The sequence below is a fragment of the Synchiropus splendidus genome, chromosome 9 (genome assembly GCF_027744825.2).
Source record: "Synchiropus splendidus isolate RoL2022-P1 chromosome 9, RoL_Sspl_1.0, whole genome shotgun sequence".
NCBI lineage: Eukaryota > Metazoa > Chordata > Actinopteri > Syngnathiformes > Callionymidae > Synchiropus > Synchiropus splendidus.
Genome location: NC_071342.1, coordinates 19,491,483 through 19,507,186, shown reverse-complemented (window position 1 = coordinate 19,507,186; position 15,704 = coordinate 19,491,483). Strand labels below are relative to the sequence as shown.

The window sequence follows — 15,704 nt, the reverse complement described above, 5'->3', positions numbered from 1 at the left end:
TTGAAATAGACTTGAAATGGTTTTATGTTAAGTCTTAATTTTGATGTTACCTTTAACCTCTTCTTCTGTGTTTTCTCATGTCCAACTCAACAGGGATCATTACTGCCACTCAGGTCATGTGGTGAACTGCGCTCTTGATAGATTCTAGTTGCAGTTGATTCTAATTTATACTAAGCACTCCAAAATCATAGAGAGGCAATAGCACAAAAAAGGACCCAAAGCACCAAAAAGGAGGCAGCATTTAGGGAAGTATGATGAATTGCAACATATGGCACTTGTGTATTACACAATGCAATAGAATTTTCAGCATGACAGCATGATGCAGTGACTCATATTTTCTTCATTGAAAGGCAATTTGTCCTTCAATATATCATGACATAAGTGTTAAAAAGGGTAATAAACATTCCTGAGAAGACAGATTTTGGTCCCAGTGCTTATTATACTAGTGTTTGATTTAAACACTAGTGTCTTAGATGAACTTGTTTTGGAAGGAGCATGAACTCAGAAAGCAGATCATATGTGGTAGCAAAGACAGAGTGTTTTTTTTTACACAGCAGTAGCTTCTTCTTCTTTTTCTTTCAGCCTCTCCCTTCAGGGGACGCCACAGCGGATAATTTTCCTCCATCTCACCCTGTCCTCTGCTTCCTCTTCTCTGAAATACAAAGCAGTAGCTAACTGGTCATTAATGTGGTGGCATGTTCTCTGTCATCCAGTGCCAGATGGCTGTATATATATATATATATATATATATATAAACAAAACAAACCACTATGGCCACTGTCCGGAGACTGAACCCAAGAGCGTGTGGTGACTGTCAACAGACTCAGACCATGAGAGTCAAGTTAAACTATTTATTTATTTATTGATTAACAATGAACAATTAACTAAGAATCCAAAAGAGAAGCCATGATACCTGTATAGCAGCTCACACATTGTGACACACAACAGTGGACCCAGGAAGCTCTTTGCAGCAGGTGGATTGTAATTGCAGAGTGGCTCCAGGTGTGTGCCATTACCTTGTCAAGCAAAACAGGCTCAGGAAGCACATGTACGAAATAAAACCAAAGTAAAAGCATCATGACAGCCACTACAGACGAAACACATGTAACTACTTCTACTTTACATTTCTGAGAAATACTGTACTGGAGCTCGGAGGTCAACAGCTCAACCTAAGTTAGCATAGCCTGTGAACCCTCGCCGCGACTAGTTTGACCTTGTTTTGAATGTTCTGTAGGCAGGGCCATGGCCACGGCTTTCAAGATCCAACCGTGAGCCTGTGGGAACGAAACTCCCACTTGGAGATTTGGCTCTGCCCAAATAAAACCCTTCCACTCTGCCGTTCTCCGGAGCAGTGACGGGGAAAGTAAGACCACAGAGCAGCAGTGGTGTTTGCAGCCGCGTTAAGTCCACAGCAGCGACTAGAACAACATACTGTGGATGCCGTCTGTTGACAGAAAAGGTTGAGCAGCTTTTCGCCCAAACAAACTTTTCACCTGCTCCTCCCGGGACGACAGACGGTAAACCCGCGCTAACCTCACGGTAAATATGCATCACATGGAGCGGACAAATCCTTCGTGGTCCAGGAAGAGAACAACTTAACCTGCGGTTGTCTGCTCAAGCATGGAGTCGCTCGCCCCCCTGGCCCCCTGTGGCTCCCCGATTCACTTTTTTTTTTCAGGTCTGAGGACCAGGAAGTGGGCACAGCTGCTCTGCTGAGTCACGCGGGCCACTTCCACACCAGGGCTGAAGTGGAGATAATCAATAGTTAATGGGAACAGAAATGTAATGACAGTGAGGGATGACATTTCCACCTGCAGCGGTGCTGCAGCGGAGAGCAGGGCCGCTTCCACAAAAGACGCGAGCCCAGGGCGGTTATGATTTCACAGCCAGCCGCTAATGCTCCATTAATGATTTCCTTTATGTGCACGACAGGCGAAGGGAGGGGCCGTTTCCTGTTGCACGCAGCCAACGAAAGCCGCTCTTGTACACGACAGCGGTGCGAGACACAAAAAATGAAGGGCAGCTGGTGGGTAATTTTCCAATCTGCTGACTCAGATATTTCAAGATGCAAATTTACCACCCCCAAAAAAACGGAGTGGTTTCCCTCTTGATGACGGAGAACTTTTAAAGGACAAATTGCATGTCAAGGAGAGAAATTAAAATGGTAAAATGCACAACATGTGAGATGTTAAATTCATAAGAAGCTGACACCAGGCCACCACAGACTACATTTCTGTACACATGTTTCATGTTGCCTCTTCCACGCCACAAGCTCACATTTATGTGCCTTACTGACAATTTTGGGAGCAACTTATACATGAATTTCAATGGAGATGCTCCTAAAATCTGATGTCTTATGTTAAAAATTCCAATAATTTATTTTTTTGATGAAGTTATTGCTCTTGTGTAAGCTTTGTTACTTTTTACCATTTTAAAACTGAGTGGCAAAAATGTGAACATTCTTTTAAAAAATAGAATTATAATGGCAATTACAAAAAATATATTCATGCATGGAAGCAACAGATTAATTGCATTATACACGTTATTTAAGAACATTGACGGCAAATTTATTTCACTTTTCGGTCCATGAATATATCAGCAAATGCAATAATATCCCAAGGTCTTTATGCAAAAAGCTTCAGGTTCTAAATCACAAAACATGACAAAGTCACTGACACACAAACATCAAGGACGAGGCTGACAGGAACACAGCCGCAACACAAAACTGCGACACTCTAATCCAACCCAACAATGTCAGATGTCAAATGAAACAAGGCTGATACATTTTCTTAATTGTGAAGTGATCACTCGCAGAGCCTTCTCATATTTGTCATCATACAATACACCTTGTGAAACAGCCTCTCTTTTTTTTTTTTATAAATTCAAATGCATTCTCAATTTCAAGGAAAGAGTTTCCAATAGAGGCACAATTCAGGGTTACATGACCAATGTAACATGGCCTCCCGTTGCCTGGAAACACGTTTCTAGTTGGACTGAGACGCTGCAGGTTCAGTCCCAGGAACATGTACCACCATTTTTGCTTGATTTAATATAGAAATATAGCACTATATATTTGTCTGTTGTGTAGCAGAGGAGAGGGGTCTGAGGTGAATGTACAGAGGTCACTCAAATATTAGAAATAAGTACGATTTTATAATCATTTAATACAAATTGTTTAATGCTATTCACAGCTATTGAATTTGAACAAAATCTCACCATGAAATAATGAGCTTCCTCTATCATGATTTCACACTTAATTATTTATACAAATGACATTGCACTATTTCAAAAATGTAATGCTTTCATGGAAATTTATTAATATAAATATTCACTATTCTGTTTTGACATAACATTGTCTTAATATTGCTCAACTTAATTAAAAAGACCCATTTTATAAATTGTATTTATCAGAATAAGCCTAAAAGTGTGAGATTGAAGAGTATAACTGTGGGGGTTCTTAAAGAGTGCAGGTGTTAAAAGATGAACAAGTATAAACAATAGTTAACGTGGCGCTCGTCTGACCCCAGATCAGGACCGCCCCCCCACTGAATGGCACCCTCTGGTGGCCGAGAGCAGCAACGTCACGCTCTATTTATTTAATAATTTTCCTGTTCGGGGGAATAAAAGTGTCAGTGTGCAGCAGCAGCGGCAGCAGCAGGAACGTCGGGCTGCGAGCTCGCACACCGACACGGAGCTCCGTCACTGGTGGGAAAGTTGAGCTGCGTGGATCAGCCACGGAAACTGCTTTCGTGGAACATCATCATCATCATCATCATTTGTTGCTGTCCTCAGTCCAGCTGACCATCAGTCCGCACAGCAGCGTGGCTCTGGACCGTGGATCACAGGTGAGAATTAAATACTGCTCTTTATTACTACCCTGTTTATTCATCTGCTTGTTAATAAACCCTTCTTCATCACTTATCAGTATTTAAAATGTTCTGAACCCTGCTGAACCAGTCTCACACCTGTAGATGCTGCGTGAATGTCAGTGACTTTGCATTGCTGGTCATGAAAGGTGAGATAAATCCAGCACAACTTGGTGCTGCTGCCCTTTTCTATTTGTCTCATTCCCACTGTTGGACTGCGTGCACACTTGCACACCTGACTCGGGGCGATGGAATCTTAAGACAGTGTGACAGTTTTGCAGGGTCACTGCTCTTGTTTCGCATGTTTAGGGCCAAACTTTCATGAGATTTAGGTCACTTGAGATTTACAGTCCGAGGACACAATTCAGTGAGACAGCCCCGCAGCAGCCGTCCTCTCTGGCAGATGGCCCACGACTCCAGTCTCCTGTCCTTATTGCTCTAATTAAACTCCATCATTCTCACTGTTTTATTTTTACTTAGGAAGGAGTTTTAAAGGCGGCATCATTAATCCGATAGTCTCCCAGCTCTGTCAACGCCGAGCCCACTAGCCACCGCTGTCCAAACATCTCACGTCTCACCCTCCCGTGATCCGCCTTGGCATCCATTGAAGAAGACCTCAAAGTAAATAGTTGCATCCTCCCCCGTGTCTGTGCATGTAGGGATGTTGGAGCCGTGTTAGCGGGAAGATGTTTTATTCAGGATAATTGAAGTGCACAGAGTGGCGAGGCAGATTGTCTGTCAGAGTTAATTCTCGCCCGGGGGAAACCATTTTACTCTCGCTGACTTCCAGTTTGATCCGGCAGAGGGGACATTAGTTTTGCTGTCCAAGATAAGTGGAATGTGACGCCAGCATCTTCAGCGAGCGTGCGGAGTGGATGATATCAGACGGGGAGCAGCAATCGCCAACATTAGTTCCTCATCGCTCGCTGTCATTAAGGCTTTATGGGGTGTTTGAGTTGGACTCCAACACTGGACACTTGAGCCGTGCAATAGCGATAATTACGCTGATACAGATCCACTTTATGAGGATTGAATATCAGCGGTAAACATCAAATACCATGTCTTAGTTCCACATTCATTTTCTGTGGGACACACTTGCCCTCACAGCGAAGGAAACCAAGCTATTGCCTCGGACGTTTGAGTAGTTTTTCTCCTGGTTCAACAGCAGCAGCATCCTGTAAGACATGTCGTCTGTTAGCGTGCGCTGGGGAATCATCAGGTGTCACGGATGTGAGCATGCCACAGTGCTCCAGAATCGTGGTTGGCTCTTCAATGTGTCGTAGTGGGAAGCAAACCTTTTGCCTCACTTGTCATCCCATTGTGTTTTCCATAGGGTTGTTGGTAGATTCAAATTTTAATCTCAATGAATCGCACCAAAACTGAGTTAACTCACGATTAATGGCAAGTAAATCACCCATTTTATACCTGCTCTAAATGTAATTTATCAACACAAGACTGACCAATAATTTTTCCATATGCAAACATTTGTTTACTCCAACAACCCAACATAACAGACACTGTCGAGAACATTCTGTGGAATAACCTGAAAAGGTTCGAAAACATGCAGGGTTTCCGCTATGATTTTTTAAAACTGTGGCCGAACGGACAACTGACTTCTTCCTGGATTTTCCGTTAAAACATGTCAAAAACCATCATGTTCATCTTCACCTTTACCTCCATGATGCGTTATGTTTCCACTTTGTTTTCATACATTTGATCACATGACATTTCGTCTTTAAAAAGATACCATTTTACCGCAGGCGTGGTGGCTCTCATTTAAGCCGTAGTGGTGACAAGCACAACATTTCCTTTAAGTTACACAGAGAAGAGACACAAAATGTCTGAGTAATTTGCCATCACTCGCAAGTTAACTCAGCTGTAGCCCGATTAATTGAGATTAAAACTCTTAATCTAGTGTGAGCCTGAGTTTTTCATCTTCATATCACATCTTTGGACCAGACCAGACCAGAGATGGACATCACTTCTGATCCCTTCAGCTCATCATCCTACTCCTGACACCACCTACATAACATACATATATCACCGAACAGACCCACTTAGCTGTGGACCACATCAGCCATATCCAAACTACCATCAAGATGGCTCCCAGTCATGGGCTCTTTAATCCAGTTCATCATCTGTGTGTTTCTTGGAGGTTTATGTTGGACTGCAAACTACAGGGTTGAATTCCAACAGCCAATGAATGCGGTGCCTTCAGGCCAGATAATTGAAAACTTGCATAAGTTCACTTACACTTAAGCAATCTCATATGTTCAGTTCTTCTCACTTACTGAATCTTCGCTGCGACTCCCACCTGAGTAATAAACCCTCAACGCTTTTTCTTTAAAGCCGTTTCGCATCGTTCTCCATTAATAACATATAAAATGAGATTTCAGTTAAATCTCATAAGTCATTCATTTTTAATACTGAACGATATTTGAAATTACTTGTTGAAATTAAGACATAAATTTATCCATCCATTTATCGCCTCATTTCTGGGGTCACCAGCTGAAGTGAGAACCGATACCGTGGACTGGGGCTTCCTCCCTGCTTCCACAGGAGGATCTAGTTTGAGTCTCCACCAGATGGATAGCTTCCTCAGTGAGGGACAGTGGCTGTACCTATTCATTCACCCTTCCCTGAATAAGACCCTAAGATTCTTCAACCCCTCCACCTTTGCTTGGAGGAGGCGCCTCCAACCTGATGTAGATGAAGAATAAAATCCATATTTCTTTTCAATACTTCATGAATGCTCATGAATTATTGGAGATATAATTCGCAGCCTCTATCATTGTAAAGGATTAACAATAGTTGCATATAGGGGAAATGAAATAATGAGGCTCAGCAGGAAAATTCTATTGCCAGTATAATGTAATAAAAGTGCAGTGATTTTTCTGCTTATACTGACATTTATTTGGAAAAATATTGATGTATTTATATTCCAATTATCCTTGATAAATACTCATTTACTGTGAAAGGAAAAGTATGATTTTTTTTTGCTTTCAAATGGAGCCAAAAAAGGGCTTCATGATTCTGTTTGGCATCTCAAGCAGCTCACAGTCTCCTCCACTGTCAACGTAAATGGTTGGTTGTCAGGCGGAATAAACTCAGATTACTTTCATTGATTGCTTCAGATTGAAGATTGGTCACAAATAGAGCTGCAGCGTTTTTAAATGTCAGTCTGGGAAAAAAATGAGTCGCTTTCAGATCTTTTATTTGACTGCAATGTTTGAGGTTTTTAATTGGTAAAACAAATCTGAAACGAATGAGCGAAGCAAGCAAATGCAGCAGGAAACAACTGAGGGGAAATTCAAATAAGCTTCCAAGACATCAACTTCTGGGGTCTCAGTTACTGGAACAGATCTACCTTGACCTGAATTAAGTGTCCCAGCCTCACCCTGCTGGATAATACCGGGAGTGGACAGGAATTTTCCATGGTCACGTGACGTTGCCGTGTGTCGACGTAACTTAAAGTTACTGTACTGTACTGTCCTAGACAGGGGTGGTCACTGCAGCGTATTGACAGATACCTTGCGATACGATCCGTATTCTGATGCAGGAGTGGTGATACCAAATATTGCGACAGTGTAAACTCAACAAGTATATTGGAATAACAACCATCATTTTAAAGGGGAAAATCAGATAACACAGTCCAATGTCATGAGCATGAAGACAAACTTATTATTGTGACATCAGTTCATTTCGACTTTCAGTTAAATTTCGCAGTCCAGCAGAGGAATGAATCGCTCCTTTAATCAACAAAACAACTGTAATGTGCAAAAAGAAAACGTCAGTATTAATAAAGTCACATATGCAGCGGCAATCCAAGTCTCTATGTCTCTACGCTACACAACTTAAAATATCAACACAATATCACACCATCTGGAATTGCAATATTTCAGCAAAAATACATTGCGGAATCAAGTATCGTGATATTTGAGCATATCAATATTTTCTGTCGCCCAGAGTGACCACAGTAGTACATTAAGACCAAGGCGAGACCAAGATATTTGGAGATCAAGACCAAGACGAAACCCAGATATTTGGAGATTAAGACCAAGATAAGACCAAGATATTTGGAGAGCAAGACCGAGATAAGACCAAGATATTTGGAGATGAAGACCAAGATATTTGGAGATGAAGACCAAGATATTTGGAGATTAAGACCAAGATATTTGGAGATTAAGACCAAGACGAGACCTAGATATTTGGAGATTAAGACCAAGACGAGACCTAGATATTTGGAGATCAAGACCACGACAAGACCAAGATATTTGGAGATCAAGACCAAGACGAGACCAAGATATTTGGAGATCAAGACCAAGACGAGACCAAGATATTTGGAGATCAAGACCAAGATAAGACCAAGATATTTGGAGAGCAAGACCAAGATAAGACCAAGATATTTGAAGATGAAGACCAAGATAAGACCAAGATATTTGGAGAGCAAGACGAGATCAAGATATTTGGAAATCAAGACCAAGATATTTGGTGATTAAGACCAAGACGAGACCTAGATATTTGGAGCTCAAGACCAAGATAAGACCAAGATATTTGGAGAGCAAGATGGGACCAAGATGTTTGGAGATCAAGATAAGACCAAGGTATTTGGAGATCAAGACAAAGACGAGACCAAGATATTTGGAGACCAAGACGAGACCAAGATATTTGGAGGTCAAGACTAAGACAAAACTGAGACATTTGGAGGTCGAGACCGAGACAAGACCAAGACGGTGTACACAGTATAAGGAGTCTCAAACCGAGACCAGTCTCCAAGACCGATTTTGAATGGTACAACACACAATCACAGGGGGGGTCGAGTGTTTGTAGGTCAATACTGGTGTTCAGCCCCTGTCACCTTCTACATGTCAAACAATGAGTTTCTCTGTCATAAAATACGCTGTGATTGGTTGCCGATTGGTCACCTGACTGTGATGTTATCGCCTGCAGCCCAAGATACAGTCCAGGTTAGCAACATTGGAGCTACAGTATCGTTCCACTGCTGGAGTCTAGATATTTGCTCAGCCCACTGAACACCACTGACATCTTTCCAAAATGTGGTGGTGTGATGGTGGAAACACAGAGAACCTCATATTTAACTCATCGTCCTCTATATCACTGTCTCCTTCTGTTGACTGGAGCCTCACGAACCATTAAAATGTGCCGGGTAATGAAAACAACAATAATTTATGAGCATTTAATCAATGCAATCGGGGGCATCAGTGAACCGTGAACTAACAGCCAGGTGGAGTCTCGACTTGATTTATCGCTGCGGCCCACCAGTCCGTTCCCGACGTGAACATCAACTTAGCTTGGATTTATTTTTATCATATAAGAAGGGCGGAACATGCTTTTGTTGCCGGATCAAGTCCCTTGAGAGCAGGAATTTGTTGTGCCTGTAATGGTCAGTGGGAGCGAGTAGATCAAAGCTATTTGCACTGCGATAGCCAGCTAACAAATGACTTGCTTTTCTCTGAACAAATACCTGCTTCTGAGCGCAGAACATTAGAATTCTGCAGAGGCGCATCAGGGCACGTTTTAGCAGAAAAAAAAACAGCTCATTTGCTCCTTTATATCTGTGACTCCCCTCCTGATCTGTGGTCATTTGGTTCTGTGTGTTTAGCTTCATTGATTCTATAAAAGCAAATGGAATCGCCGTCACTGCTCGGTTTTAAAGTGCTTTTCTGGGTAAATATGGAGAAATGGAAAAATGGATCCTCGATTTGTCTGCAGGTGTGAACGAGGGAGGCGGCCACGATTGTGTGGATCAGCTGATGTTGCCTCAGTTAAACCTTTTGTCTTTATCTCCTTTGTGGCAGTTTAATTCCTCGAGCCAGAATGTCAACATCAGATGAGAACACTTGGCTGTCCCTCTGGGATCATGAATAAATGATGACAGGAACAATGAGAGATCAAAGTATTTAAAAAAGTTCTGCTTTCAACGTTTTGCAGACTCTAAAAAATGGCTGTGAAATTGACGGTGAAATGCTGCCAAGTCATGACATCGTAAAAAAACAGCCAGAAGTAAAATCATGTGGAAGAATGAATTTCCATTTTCAGAAGTTGCTGTAACTTAGACAGAGAAAACCTACAATATAATGAGATTACAATTACAGAATTAAAGTGATAAAATAATGGGCAACTTTTTTTTCACAGGGACAAACTGCAAAAATGTGAGATCATTTATTCATATGATATACCTTTTTAAATTGTTAAAATTGAGGACAAAGAAAAGGAAACTATCATAATATGCAAAACACAAATAAAAGAGTAGTGATAATAACTAATATTCTAAAGGTTTGAAACCTATTTTGATTTTAACACATAAGTTTTTTTTCACAAGTTTTAACAGTTGAAAACAGTGGATTTCAACTGTTTTTTGACACTCTAATTCTGCTTTGTGAGTAGAATAACAAATATTCAGTGTCAAGGGAAAAGATGAGGTCCATTTTTTTCTTAAAAAGCATTACTCCAATTGAGAAAGAAGGGAACAGAAGTGTTTGCTGCCCACTGTTGTGTTAGAATCATTATGAGAGTGCTGGGTGGAAACCGTTTACACAGCCAATCAAATCACCCTCATCTATTATGGCCGTATGGAACTGTAAATTAATTATGCAATAACTGTCTTGTCAAATGAGCTAATGTCAGGCTTAAAACTGTAAATGTTTGATGAAATAGCCACTAATGACTCACTGGATTTTTATTGGATGTTGTCCCCATATAATGCTCTGCTGAGGGAGGTTGGATGCCCTGAATAAAAGCAGCAGCGAGGATGTCGACCCATTCGGGAAGGACTTTCTTCACAGTGTCAAGTAAACCGGTCACTGTTAGTAAGGCTGACAGGGAGGAGGCCTCGGGGCAGACCCAGAACACACTTGACCCAGAACACCTCAGTATTCCCCCAGAAGAGGTGGAAGCTAGTGGACGAGGAGAGTCTTCTAAAAGCTACCTAACATTCCCATACTCTCAATACCAGAATGGTCAACAAGGGTTTCATCACGAGTCAAGAGACAATATGCCCTTCTAGAAATGAGCGATAACTTATCATACACGATATACCGCCTTTTACAGTCTTCACGATGACAATTCTGCATCTCATGATAAATTTGATAAAAACACGCGGCTCACTCACTGCATTGGACCTGCACACGTGGACATGACGAGACCGTGTTGACGCGCCGTTGGTTCACGACCTTAGTTTTAAACGTAATACAGGGAACCTTTGATAGCGACACTGGTCGACTCTGAGTCTCTGGATCTGTGTTTATTTTATTAGATGGAGTGGTCCTCATAGGTTCTCTGAAACGGTCGTCTGCCTTGGTTCAACACATGCAGGTCTCACGCTGCGCTGGTGCCTCGGCCAAACACCCTGGTGAAAATAGTTGGATATAGGACGGAACTCCGCATCGGTATTGGCGTCCTCATTAGGGTTCACTGGTCGTGGACACACACTCACTGGCAGCACTAATGCTACGAACCAGCATCAGTTAGGGACCATCAACACATTCTAAAACGGTCAAAGTATTAGTGACATCTTCAACAAGGCAATGGAAAACAAGCATTTTAGGAGAGAGACTTGTGAAAAGGTTTTTCATCACACAAGACAAAGAACTGACAGTTTGTATCATGATTTGGAGAATAGAATATGACTACGTGATCATTTCTTCACATGATTTCTAATGTTTCTTAAAGAGCATCTGGTCCACAGTTAAAGTCAACTGTTCAGAGACATGAGACGCCTCAATTTAACCCCAAAATAAAGCTGGCAGAGCAGTCTGTCAGACACCAGTGGCTTCTACCAGAGAAACATTGAATTTCTCATCTCTACACTTAGTTCACTATTATATTTCAAACAAATAATGATGTTGGAGACAAACTCCACTAATAACTTTCATCATAAAACAGTTTCAAGAGAGACTGTCATGTCCAGCACATGGAAGAGAATGAAAATGTATTTATCGTGATAATTATCGTTGTCGCCGAAATTTATCGCAATAACTTTTTTTGTCCATATCGCCCTACCACACAGTGATGACAAATGAATATATGCCCTCAACTTTTTCTCCCCTGAGGTGATGCAGAAGTATGTCCATACGTACCCTTCCATTATATTGCACATGAGATGTCCAAACAAACCAACTGTGGATGGAATTAAAATCCACTTTAATTAATTTTCCATCCTCAGGCCCCGGCGTTCGCGTCATGTATATTTAATTCACTTCTACTATTGAAATTACATTCCTTTGCCGACTATTGACCAACATCATGATTTATTTACAAATGAAAAATTAAAGTTGGAGGATGAAATTAAAGCAAAATGGGAGGCGATGCTTACATTGGTCATCACGATGCATCCAAAACCACAGAAGGATCCTGTTGCCACTAACTGCTCGGGTCCAGCCTCTCACTGTATAATACAAATGAGTTTCTGCCTCGCACAGTCGTATATTTTTTCTCCCCATAATTGGCTATTTGAACAACACTTGGTAATTATTCGTGCGACTAAGATGTTTGGAACCAAGCGGAGTTCTATCAGCAGTCAAAGCCAGAGGGAGGCAGACGGAGCTCTGCTGTGTTTTTAAATATTTTAAAGACGCCTCAGCCTATGAAAGATTGCAGTCTCTGTCAACAGGAAGCTGGTGAATTTTTGTTTGTCTGAATGCGCCACTGAGGAAGGATTTTTTTTTTTTTTGCTAAAAGTATGACTTTAGGAAAAGCATACTTTCGTGGCAGTGTCATATATAATGTACAGAGGCAGCACGGTGGGGAGCAGTCGGTGGCCCAGCCTTTCAGGGACACAGTTTGAGTTTGAGCGCAGTGTCTGTATTGGATTTCCCCCAGCTTCTCAAGTTTCCTCCCACTGTTGTCGATCAGTGACTGTAAGTGGTCAGGTAACTGTGATCATGCAAGTGTATATGTGTCCTGCGTTGGTCCAATGTGTCTCCAAAACTAAGGATCTGGGATAAACTCCAGAAAAGATTTTATTTTGGTTTTATTTTACCCCTTATAATTCGCTTTATAACCAGTAGGCTGCTACATCATGCCATTATGATATCATCACAATAGGCTGATCTAAATTATAACCCCACCAATTTTCAAAAGCTGCTATCATATTTATATGCTAGTGACATTCTGTTCAGTTTCACATAAAAACAATAGATCTCAGTCCTCACTGTGAAACAAGGGACTGGCAACAGAGCCATATAGTAGACAGCCAGCCAAAATGTCTGCCGACTGGGACGAGCTCTCCGCGTAGGAAACAGACAGAAGTATTACAACACTTCTAGAAACAAAATTAACTGCAGGGATAAAAACATTTGACCAGACACAGTACAAGGCCTAGTACTGTATGGGTGTTATGAGGAGACCATCCAAAGTGATGGAGCCAACCTCTTTTGTTTTTCTACTCTTGACACAATTGCCCAAAAGATTATCACAACATTAAATGCTTCAAATATGTAAATGCTTAAATATTGTCTCATTTTGTTAGCATTTTTTTCAATATGGTCAATGTAAAGCATACTGTTTAATGCTAAGCGCTAAACAGAACTTTGGGTAAAACATAAATATGATATAAATGCACTTTACTATGATTTATCTATTTATTTTGTGGGTCAAGAAATACTCTTTGAATGAACATTATTCATAAAAAATTTATTTGAATTTAACATTTTACAATGTCTAAAACAGACGAATAGAAAACACATTCAAGAAGGGGAAAAATATATGCATATAAATATCTAAATATATACAAATGCTCTGACATGATGGGGGGCAAAGGCTTCAGGAAAAGGCTGCATGTGGCCATGGGGCCGCACTTTGGTTTACTTGATCTGCTTTTAATGGCTTTTGAAATGTTTTAGTTTTATTTTATTTGCATACAATGCTGCTTTGTTTGCCGCTTTGAAATTGATAAAATTGATGTCACTTTATTGGAGTCGCTAAAGAAATCCTATCACCAAGAAAATCCACGCACCCTGCTTTGTATATTTGGATCTCGAAAGAAATCTTTTTCTGCTGCTTTTCTTTTGTCTTTTGGAAGGACGTGGCGACCTTTTAAATTGGGAGTGACTAGAGAGGACCGGATCAGAAATGGGTAAATCAGAAGACAGCTCGGGGGAAGATTGCAGACAAAGTAGGGGAGGCCAGAGGGTTTTGACACGTGGAGAGGAGAGACTGCTGGTCGAATGAGAACAAGAGACAACAAAGGATTGAAAATGTTCACTGCTAACAACAGCCCCATGATTTCTCCCTGTCATTACCTGACTCACTCGGAGGAGAAGAGCATCTGTTCTGTGAAAAGCCGTAAATAGAGATAATTAATGTTGTTTATTTGAATTTGAAATTTAAAATCTTTGCCAGCTCAGCGTGATGTGAAAACAGAAATAGTCGAGCGAAGCTCAGATGTTATTTTGGGTTGGCAAAATAACATCTGAGCAGCAGACGTTTGAACGCCTGAAATATTCAGTCATTACTGAATAAACGGCTTTCAAACTGTTTCAGAGAATTTCTTGGAGGTTCACGATTCGGGGGTGGGAGGGGCAAACAATCCATATTGATTTCAGTCAGAGTAAGTTTCAGGTGAAAGTGCAGATTTCATTGAAAGGGTGACATGACTCTACAGTTACCATAGCAACATGGATGAGGCCACACATGGACCTCTGACTCATGCTACTCTAGTTAGGTCTTGGTTCTTGACTTCCACTCATCCCTACTTCTCGTCAGGTCACAGAGGCAGCAGCCAAGTTAAGAGGTGGAGACGGAGATATCTCCGCTTGCTCTTCAGAGGGAGTGAAAAGAAAACCAAAACCAAAATGCCCAGCGCCATCCTGACTTGCTGAAAACTGACTCAACTGCAAAACATGAAAAAATGAACACCCTCCAGCACTCAAAACCGGACGCCCTGTTTCCTCAGCAGAACGCCCTAAATGTTATGTTAGTGCCTTTATAATGCCCGTGCCAACTCACTGGTTTATATTAAATTGTGTTTCTGCCCGGTAATTTTGCCGAATATGATCCGAATGTGCAGATTGTCTAATTTTTCGCAACCGTATTTTTGCCATCGTGGTTGCCAGATTTGTTTATTGCCGTAATCTCGCCGTGATCTCGCAAATAGCAACACTCGCGGCATGGAAGCGCGCTGCTATTGATGGGATGTCTTGGCGCTGATGACAGGAGAAAACAGTAGAAAAGTTCCAAACTTTAAACAATCGTTCACAAAACTAACTCATTGCTTTGTAATCGGAGGAATATTTGGCGCTCCCCTCCCCACCTCCCCGACATGAACTCAGTGGCAAACACTTACTGAGTTCATGTCTGTTAACGTTTGTTATTTGACTCAGATGCTTGTTTATTTGTTGCTTATGAAGTTACAGCTTTGCTTTTTACAAAGCAAGTTGTTAGTTGTTCTTCATTAACATGGTGTGTCGGTTTTGGACGCCCTGTTTCAAAATCCTAGCTAAAAGCCTGCTCTCCACTATAGTGGTTCTGCTTAGAGCCGCGACTGGATGTCTGAGCGTCGATCTCTCTCGGAGATTCCTTGTGGAATCTCAACTTATATATATTTTTTTTTACAAGAACATGGGTAAAATGAAGATGTTCAGCTGGACGGCTTGAGGCTCATGGCTAAAGATGCTGTAACAGACCCACCATCCATCCTCCCCCATGATGAAGAGTATTCAAACTCCTCTGCTCAGTGAAGAATCTCATTCATAATCGATAAGAGACATTTCTTGGCTGATGATTGATGGAGGTACCATCACCTGCCAAAAACATCTCCAGTGTTTTCACAAAAGCTCTCTCTCAGGACTGGAGTGGATGAGAAAAGATAACTGAATA

General features: G+C 41.4%; 1 protein-coding gene across 1 annotated transcript in view; it reads left to right on the top strand.

Moving 5' to 3' along the window:
* The first annotated feature begins 3,664 nt into the window (after positions 1–3,664).
* The window catches only part of vwc2 (von Willebrand factor C domain containing 2), a 49,978-nt gene continuing 37,938 nt past the window's right edge, over positions 3,665–15,704 (top strand). The window contains exon 1 of the mRNA XM_053876034.1: positions 3,665–3,845. The gene's annotated coding sequence lies outside the window, so the exon portion shown is untranslated. The remainder of the gene's footprint in view (positions 3,846–15,704) is intronic.